Here is an 8,510-nt window from a genome sequence, read left to right as displayed (position 1 = left end):
TTCCTTTAATCTTGCCTAGGGACAATATTAAAGGATTAGATCATTTTAATCTTTAAGATTTATTCCTATCAAACTCGTTCTAATGTTAATAAGTTTATGACTGAAGACATTTATACCTGGAAAAGAGAGTTTTCCCAGAGTCATCAATAAACAAGTAGTCAGTTTGTGACTTATTATTTGTCAAAAACTTATGTTTTAAAACTTACTTTTACCTTATGTTGTTTAGTAACTTGTCAGATTCTGTAAGATGAGGCAACAGAACTCCAATGTTCACCTCTTGTTATTATTTAATTGTAGAAAAGATAGGCATAAAGTTAATTAATAACTATGTTCTGACTATAAGTACTAAAAAATCATTATGTTAAGATACAATGAACCACTCCCCCTACAAATTCACAAATGCATATTCATTATCTCAGTGTTAGATTCTTCCCATAGAAAAATTGACTTCTCTTCCTCATTGCTCTACTTAACTGTTCTTTCCTTTAGTGGTTATTCCTTGAAAAATGTTGTAGTCCTTTGCAGAAGAGAGACAAAGTAAGTTTTCCAAAAGATGCTCTGTTAAAACTGAAATAAACCCAGAAATTATATTTTATAGTTATGTAAAGTGAGCCTGAGGAATCAATCTGCAGGATTGCCCCTCTCTTGCAGTCTTCGATACTTGAATACTTTTAGAGAAGGAAAATAGATTGTATTGAATATGTTAGTAGTGGCCATGAGCCATCTGTATTCTCTAATAATATGTCAAAATAGAAGCAGCAGCTATCTATAATGGCTTTCATATTAGCATAACAGCGTAACTTTTTCAAATAATTGCAGCATTGAGGTTTCCCTCACCTTCTGGGAGGATATCCTCCTAGGAGACAGGAAGCATAAGTAAGTTATTAAGATATCTAGGCTCCAGAGCCAAGTTCCATGAGGACTATAGAGGCTCTAGACTAGAGTTAAAAAAAAAGAAAAGAAAAGAAACTAAGGGGGGGGGGGGTGAGAAGCCAAAGCAGTCAAAATGCATATAAGAGTTTCTTTCCTTGCTGTGTGAATCCTTTTATGTGGGGGGAGTCCAAAAGGATCTTTCTATCATAATTTCTTCATTGAAAAAGAAGCATTTGAATTTACCATGACAGAAGGTTTGATAGGCAAATAAAAATAGTTATGAAAGGAGATATTATCCCTCATAATATAATTTATAGGGAGAGTTTTGTTCCTACTTATAAAGTTCACTTCATTTTCACCCAGAAACTCTCCATAGTTGTTCATTTTATTATTGTTGTTGTTATTATTATTATTGATTAAAGAGAGGAAGGGAGAGGGCAAGAGAGGGAGAGAAACATCAATGATGAGAGAGAATCATTGATTGGCTGCTTCCTGCATACCCCCTACTGGGAGTTGAGCCCGCAACCCAGGCATGTGCCTTTGACCAGAATTGAACTTGGGACCCTTCAGTCTGCAGAATTGACTCCTTTCACTCTATCCACTGAGCCAAACCAGCTAGGGCTCTCCATAGTTATTTTTTTAATAATAATTGATAATAAGTAGACTAGCATGACCATGATAGCGGGGCAAAGTCCAACAAATGCCCTCTAATTCATTAAGTTGACAAGAAAAATTTTTTTCCAGATGTCCTAAATGAAATAGGCCAGAGGATGAGAGGAAGAGACTTGAAGTTAATCTGTGAGCAACCATAGGCAGAAACCAAGAATATACTGCTCATACTCCTGAATGTATGTTGAAACTTTGAATCAACTTTCAGGCAGCTATTTCAGCAATTATCTTTAAAAAAAATAGCCCATCAGCCACAGGCCACTGCATTCTGCTTACTCATGAACCTTCCAGACTATTCCCACAATCAATCCAGATGCAAAAAGTACTTCTTTCTTAGGGACTATTCACCTATCCCAGAACTTTCCCTGCTTCACCTCTTTTCCCCATTTCCCATATCTATAGCCAATGGAAATTCCTTAAAAAAACTTACCTCTTTCTTGCCCAAACTCATTGGAAGCAGGAGGAAGAGGAGGAAGAGGAAGGAGGACGATGAACTCCAGGACTGTTCCTGATGGTTTAGACCACATGACCCAGGGCCTGGTCCTTTCTCTATCTAGCACACGTCTCTTTCAGGACACTTTTGGTTTTTAAGCTCTTTGTTTAACAAACTAAAGTAAAGGGTAAATAATGATTGATTAGATTTAAAGTTAGGTTCACTTTTTTAAAATTTATTTTTATTGTTGAAAGTATTACAGATGTCCCTTTTTTCCCCCATTGACTCCTTTCACTCTATAACCACCCCACCCTTTGGTTCACTTTTTAATTGCTTGAAAGTTGTTTATCCAGGTGTTATGTATTAAATTAATAATTCTCAACACTCACTGTATACAATAAAAATAGGTTTAAACAATTGCTCTATATCGGTATAAAAATAATCAATTTGTACTTTACAAAAATTAAATCATCAAGCAATGCATCTGGAAATTATGTCTATTAAGAATACTTTCATTATAAGCATCCTTTAAAGAACAACCATAAATTGGACTAGTATGCTTCAGGAATCCATTCACAGCTGCTCATAGTACATGCAGTATCATCTATAAACCTGGATCAATTTATTTTTCTCAAAAATTATTAATAAGGAATTTGCCACATGATCATAAATGTAGGCTGAAAAAAGGTGCCAATGCTGCAGGAATAGGTACACTGGAAATATGAATCAATTGCCCATAAAATTATTTCTGACCTTAAGATACATTCAAGCCAGACATCATGTATACAACTTTCACTTAATGACAGAATGTTCCTCTGTAACCCCCAACTGCACAGCTGATGAATTAGACATCCTTAGGATATTAGTCACTTAATTTCCATGCTAAAGAATACAGTCTTTACCAGGGCCCAAGATAGGCGCTGTTTCTCAAAAGAACTTGAATAAGACTTGCTTTTCTCTAAATCCTTAGATTACTACCACTCTGACTTTCCAATCAGAGTTTGCCACAGTTTCCACAAAACATCTATATTCCACAAGAACCCAGAACAACATCAAGTATTCTTCTTCATAAGTTCCAAGTGACAATGCTGCTTATTTCAAAGTATGAATCAGGTAAAGAACAGTGAGATTTTATGGGTGCATACTGGATGTATACACACTTAAGAAGCATTAAATATCGTGTCCAAAATTTAAAAAAAAGTATTTAACTATTCCTACTAAGGGTGTGAATGGTCCAGAAAATTTTCTTTCACTTTGGAAGAAATAAATAAACATGACCCAGCTCACTGGATCACAGAGTTGCATATTCCTAAATTTTCATATGCTATATCTCATATTCCCTACCACTTATGTGACTAACCAAGGAATATAGAGTACAAACTATGGTAAAACAAGGAAAAATTAAAGCCAATATTAATCATTAATATAAATTCACAAATCCTAACAAAATATAAGGGGGGGGGGCAGTAGTGGATAACAATGTTGGTCAAAGAGTGCAATAAAATGGCAATATATACATATCTATCAACAATTAAATCTAAAAATCAAAAGAAACAAATAAGAAATCTAATGAACAAACTAACCTGATGAATAAAATAGAACCAGAGGCATGGAAACATGGAACAGACTGACAAATCTCAAAAAGAAGGGGGAGGGGAGGCAGGAAGAGATTAACCAAAGATCTTACATGCATCACCTATGGACAGGGACAATAGATGGTGAGGTGGGAACTGGGTGGAGGTGGACAATGGGGGCATACCTGTTGTGAAAGCCGCGACCTGCATGGCTAGGGTTCAGGACCTAGAGAAGGGCCATGCACAAATGAATAGACTAGACAAGAAATATCAATTTGGAAATTATAGGGGGCCATGCGGAGGGTCTTTCTCAATAGGAAAGGCTTCACTGGTGCCCAGGCCCTGTTTGCTTTTTATTCAATTTTAGAACACACATCTTGCCCTTAGTCAGGCAGGTATTCTGGCAGCAGACAGACTATCTTAAAGGTCAGTAAATATTAGTAAAGGTTTACTTTGAGACTATTAGGTCAGAAAATTGCTTGAGCCACCATTGTCTCAACAGAACAATCGGTGCATAACTTTAGCCCTTCAAAGCTCAAGGTCCATCAACCTTCTGGGTTCCTTGTTTGCACTTTCCGAGAATCATTGATCGGCTGCCTCCTGCATGCCTCCTACTAGGGATCGAGCCTGCAACCCAGGTATGTGGCCTTGGCTGGAATTGAACCTGGGACCCTTCATTCCACAGGCCGACGCTCTATCCACTGAGCCAAACTGGCTAGGGCCATAACACAATCTTACTGATATCTTACTGATATATATATATCAGTAAGATAGTGTTATAGGTCCAATTGTCTCTCCAAAAAGAAATTATCTCTTCAAATTATATCTTCCAATATCTGGGAATGTGACCTTACTAGGAAAAAGGGTCATTGCTAATGTAATTATTTAAGATGAGGTCATTCTGAAGTAGGGTGGGCCCTTAATTCAATATGATTGGTAGCTTTATAAAAAAAGATAAAAATACACTTGGAAACACATATGCACAGATGAAAGATGACATGAAGACACCCAGGGAGAATGCCATATGATGACAGAGATCATATCTATGGTGCCATAAGTCAAGGAATGCCAAAGATTGCTAGCAATACCAGAAGCTAAGAGAAAGGTATGAACAAACACTGCCAATACCTTGATTTCCAACTTCTAGCCTTCAGAAATGTGAGACAATAAATTTCTATTATTTAGAGGAAAATGGTGGCCAGCAATTCGGCAGTGAGGAAGAGAGTGTGAGTGGTGAAGGAGAAAAAGGGGAGTGTGTGAGGGTGTGTGGTGTGTGGTGTCGTGTGTGTGTGAGTGAAAGACAGTTAGACCCTGCAGAATGTTCTTCCAAATGGAGAGACCCTGCTACCACTGAAATTACCTCTGGGGCGTATGACTCTGACAGAAACCACTCCATCTTGAAGGGAAGAGCTGCTGTGATTAGGAGCCCAGCCTCACCACCACCCACACTGGCCTCAGATGCCACCCCAGACCCTACAGGCACTCTGTCCAAAGACCTGCTACCTCAGCTGCAGAGCCCCAGACACCAAGACTCCAGCCACCCCAGATGCGGGCTCCTATGGGTCTTGAACTGCACCCCCCCACACACACCGGCCAAGCTCGCAGCCTCACTCCAGCCCTACACATCACACAGATGAGCCTTCTACTGCATTCCCACACCCGACAAGCCTGTGGCATGAGCCCTGGACCCAGGGTGTCCCACTAAGACCATGGCATCAGCCCTGGCCCTGTGTGTCCTGCAGGTGAGCCTCTAACTGCATTCTCTGCCCATCAAGCCCATGGTGTGGGTCCCGGGCCAGGCGCATCCCACCTGCGAGCCAAGGACTGTGCTCTTTGCCTGCCAAGCCTGCAGTATCAGCCTTGAACCTACATGTCCTGCCAGTGAGCCTCAGACCAGTGATAACAGGAATGGGGAGACAAAGAAATAACCACCAAAGGAAAGGAAAGGAGGAATCACCAGAAGGGGAACTAAATGAAAAAGAGGCATGCAATATGTCAGAAAAAGAATTCAAAGTAATGGTCATACAGTTCATAAACTGGATGGATGAGAAAATCAACATTTATGTAAAAATCAAGAAGAAATAAAACATTATATAGCTACAGTTAAAAACATGATGGAAGGTTTCAACAGTAGACTAGAAAAAGCAGAGAAACAATTTAGTGAGTTAGAAGATATGGCAGATAACGCGAAATCTGAACAGCATTAGAGAAAAAAATTAGAAAGCATGAGAGCCAAAGGGAGCTTTCGGACAACATGAAACAAAGTAAAATACATATAATAGGAGTGGCAGAATGACAAAAAGTGGAGCAAGGATTAGAAAACCTGCTTGAAGAAATAATGACAGAAAGCTTCCCTGATGTGGAAAAGAAAAAAAGTCACACAAGCACAGAGAGTCCCAAACAAGAAGAACCCAAAAAGACCCAAAGCAAGACATATTGAATTTACAATGATAAATGTAAGACAAAGAAAGAATTTTAGAATTTAGACTTCTTGTCTGCAAGAAGTAAGACAGAAAGTTACCAATACAGTAACTCCCATTAGATTACCAAATGATTTTTCAACAGAAGCACCTCAGGCCAGAAGGGAATGAAATGAAGTATACAAAACCTTGCAAAGCAAAGGACTGAATCCAAGAATACTCTATCCAGCAAGGCTATCATTCAATATTGAAGAAGAAATCAGGAGCTTCACAGACAAAAAATGGCTAGGGGAGTTTATCACCAACAAGCCAGCCATACAAGAAATGCTAAAGGGACAGTTGTAAAAAGAAGAAATAAAAAAAGGGAAGAAGGAACACAGGCACAAAGAATAAAAGTTGCAATAGCCAAAACCGGTTTGGCTCAGTGGATAGAGCGTCGGCCTGCAGACTTAAGGGTCCCAGGTTCGATTCCAGTCAAGGGCATGTACCTGGGTTGCGGGCACATCCCCAGTAGGGAGTGTGCAGGAGGCAGCTGACCGATGTTTCTCTCTTACCGATGTTTCTAACTCTCTATCTCTCTCCCTTCCTCTCTGTAAAAAATCAATAAAATATATTTTAAAAAAAAGAAAAAGAAAACACAACAATCAAAAATCTATGAGACACAGTGAAAGCAGTCCAGAAAGGAAAGTTAATAGCATTACAGGCCTACCTCAAAAGATAAGAAAAACTTGTAATAAATTACCTAACTCTACAACTTAAAGAATTAGAAAGAGAGCAGCACAAAAAGCCCAGAGTGAGCAGAAGGTAGAAAATAATAAAGATCAGAGCAGAAATAAATGGCATACAGACCAAAAAACAAACAAACAAACAAAAAACAGTAAATCCAAGAGCTGATTTTTTGAAAGGATAAACAAGATTGATGAACCTCTAGCCAGGTTCAACAAGAAGCAAAGAGAGAGGACCCAAATAAACAAAATCAGAAATTAAAGAGGCAAAATAACAACAGATCCCACAGAAATACAAAGTATTGTAAAAAAAAAAAAATACTATGAACAACTCTATTCCAACAAACTGGTCAACCTAGAAGAAATGGACAGATTCCTAGAAAAATACGACTTCCAAAACTCAATCAGGAAGAATTTAAAAATATGAATAAGGTGATAACTATGGAGAAAATTAAAGCAATAATCAAAAAACCTCCAGCAAACAAAAACCCTGGACCAGAAAACTTCACAGGGGAGTTTTACCAAACATTCAAAGAATAACTAAAACCTATCCTCCTCAAACTATTCAAAAAAATTCAAGAGGAAGGAACACTTCCAAGCTCTTTCTATGAAACCAGCATTACCCTAAACCCCAAACCAGATAAAGACACTAATAAGAAAGAGATTTACAGGCCAATATCTCTGATGAACACAGATGCTAAAATCCTCAACAAAATTCTAGCAAATCAGATCTAGCATTACATTAGAAATATCATAAACCAGGACCAAGTTGGATTTATTCCTGGGATGCAAGAATAATACAATATCTGCAAATCAATAAACATTGCACATCACATAAACAAACTGAGAGATAAAAATCACATAGTCATATCAGAAAAAGCATTTGACAAAATCCAATGCCCTTTCTTGATAAAACTCTGAGCAAAATGGGAATAGAAGGATCATACCTCAACACAATAAACGCCTTATATGATAAACCTACAGCCAACATCATACTCAATGACCAAAAACTAAAACCATTTCTCCTAAGAGCAGGAGCAAGAAAAGGTTGCCCACTCTCACCACTCCCGTTCAACCAAGTACTAGACTAGAAGTGCTGGCCATAGCAATTAGACAAGAGGAAGAAATAAAAGGCATCCAAATTGGAAACAAAGAAGTAAAACTGTCATTATTTGCATATGACATGGTATTGTACATAGAAATCCTAACTATATAAAAAATAATTAGACTTAATAAGTGAATTTGACAATGTAGCAGGATACAAAATTAACTCCAGAAATCTATGGCCTTTTTATACACCAATAATGATCTCACAGAAATATATATTTAAAAAACATTCACATTTACCATTGCAACAAAGAAATTAAGCTATCTAGAAATAAACTTACCTAAGGAGGTAAAAGACTGTATTCAGAAAACTACAGGACATTGATTAAGAGATAGAGGAAGACATAAACAAATGGAAGAAGAAACCGTGTTCATAGATTGGTAGAATCAACATCATTAAAATGTCCATATTAGCCAAAGCAATCTATAGATTCAATGCACTCCCCATTAAGATACCAATGGCATATTTCATAGACCTAGAACAATTTCTCCAAAAATTTATATGGAATTTTAAAAAGACAACAAATTGTTGCAACAATCCTCAGAAAAAAAGAACAAAGTAGGAGGGATATCAATACCAGATATCAAGCTATATTACAAAGCCACTGTTCTCAAAACTGCCTGGTACTGGCATAAGAACAGACATATAAACCAATATAACAGAACAGAGATCCCAAAAATTGACCCAAGCCAGTATGCTCTATTAATA

Source organism: Myotis davidii, unplaced genomic scaffold, assembly GCF_000327345.1.
Source record: "Myotis davidii unplaced genomic scaffold, ASM32734v1 scaffold518, whole genome shotgun sequence".
Taxonomy (NCBI): domain Eukaryota; kingdom Metazoa; phylum Chordata; class Mammalia; order Chiroptera; family Vespertilionidae; genus Myotis; species Myotis davidii.
The sequence above is the reverse complement of the archived record's forward strand: the minus strand, read 5'-3'. Positions refer to the sequence as shown.